Here is a 1,786-nt window from a genome sequence, read left to right as displayed (position 1 = left end):
CAGTCAGCTTGCCTGGCCAGGGTGATAAAATAAGTGTTCATGTTCCCAAGTATGAGATTAAAGCATTAATTTTGAAATCTCTGTTGTGCCCTATTTTTAACACCAGCCGTCCGTGGTGGTTGTTTTTTTCCAACAACTGTAAGCGGTAATTTCTGAATGCGTATCTGATAATCAGTTAAATGCTGTGATACATGAACTTCCATATCATATAAAACATGAATTAATGTAGCGGGTGGGGAGTAGAAAGTATGATTTAATTTAGTTCTGTCAGGGCTGGGAGCAAGAGATGCCCAAACTGTAATGGTATGTTCCAGGAGCTTTGCAAGAACATCTTCTCAAACTCACTTCTGTTCCTTATATCATTACAAAAGCACATGCCTCCCTAAATCCATTTAACACCTGCTTTCTTATAAATACAGTTTTAAAAGGTGAGTTGGGACTCAGAAATGTACCATTTAGAAGTGGCTCTTAGTCTAACTACATATGATTTTCGTCAGTGTGTATGTGTGTATTGAGCTTTAGAGAAGCTGAACTTAGTTTTTATATCCTGACTTTGAACCAGATATCTGCTTAGATATCATAAGCATTGTGAATAACAACCTTATTTTCTGGATATATACATTTGCTTTCATTCCTGGACTTCTATCACATTACGGCAATGCATTTATTTATTTATTCATTTGTTTGTTTAATATAATGTTGATTTTTCCTCTTGGGGTTTCAATATAATATGCTTTAGGCTGCAATATATACACACCTAACTGAGAGCAGCCTACGGCCATACTACCCTAAACACGCCTGATCTCGTCTGATCTCGGAAGTTAAGCAGGGTCAGGCCTGGTTAATACTTGGCTGGGAGACCGCCTGGGAATACCGGGTGCCATAGGTTAGAGGAAGGCAATGGTAAACCATCTCTGAATACCTCTTACCATGAAAACCCTATGAATATATATGTATATATATAAAGATTCACAGGGTCATCATAAGTTATAATCGACTTGCAGTCATATAACAACAACAAGCTGAGAACAAGTCCTATTAAACTCAATGGGACTCACTTCTGAGTGTACATGCATCAAATTATGCTGTCAATTACTGTATAATAACCCTTTGATAATTTACTGGAAGTAGCAGAAAGAAATCAGGCTTCCAACAATCTACTTAAGACTTCAGATGGACGCCAGTTAGTAATCATCAAAGAGAATCCAATACATCTGATTTCAGCTAAAGCCCTTGTTACACTTCCAGCTGCTGACCTGTCTTGCTCTTTTATGCTGTGGTTCCCATAATAATGAAAAACACCCTGTTAATTACATGCCCAGAGAAGGATATCAAAAGCAGATCTATACTACACAGAACAAGATGTCAATGTCACAAATTTAAGGAAAAGCTAAATTTTGCTCCATTTGGTGTATGCTAAAGTGAAATCTGTTGCTAAAGATACATAAAATATATGAATATATGACTCTTCAGTTGTAACCAATATAAATGCAACCTTTTGAGTACATTGATTAGCAGCAACAGTATTTTTAATCACTGTTCTGCCCGCAAGATGATGTACAATATAAAAATATACAATTTAAAATATAAATACAATAATACAGATTAATACAAATTAAAAACACCAATTAAAATATAATAAAACAAATACTTTTTAGTGATGGTACTCACCGGTACAGAGCATAGTCACCTTTTTTTTTTGCTATCCATGGCAACCATTTTGTACTAGCACTCATGGCACTTTTATCAAGATAGGAGTACTAGCACTTCATATATATTTTTACCA

At 35.6% G+C, this 1,786-nt stretch overlaps 1 non-coding gene across 1 annotated transcript; it reads left to right on the top strand.

The window, feature by feature from the left end:
* Positions 1-770: 770 nt before the first annotated feature.
* Positions 771-889, top strand: LOC133378673 (5S ribosomal RNA). Its single transcript, XR_009761105.1, has one exon. It is a non-coding gene; the product is annotated as a 5S ribosomal RNA (ribosomal RNA).
* The last annotated feature ends 897 nt before the right edge of the window (positions 890-1,786 follow it).

The sequence above is a fragment of the Rhineura floridana genome, chromosome 2 (assembly GCF_030035675.1).
Source record: "Rhineura floridana isolate rRhiFlo1 chromosome 2, rRhiFlo1.hap2, whole genome shotgun sequence".
In the NCBI taxonomy this organism is placed as follows: Eukaryota; Metazoa; Chordata; class Lepidosauria; order Squamata; family Rhineuridae; genus Rhineura; species Rhineura floridana.
Note: the sequence above shows the minus strand (reverse complement) of the source record. Positions and strands in the feature narration are given on the sequence as shown.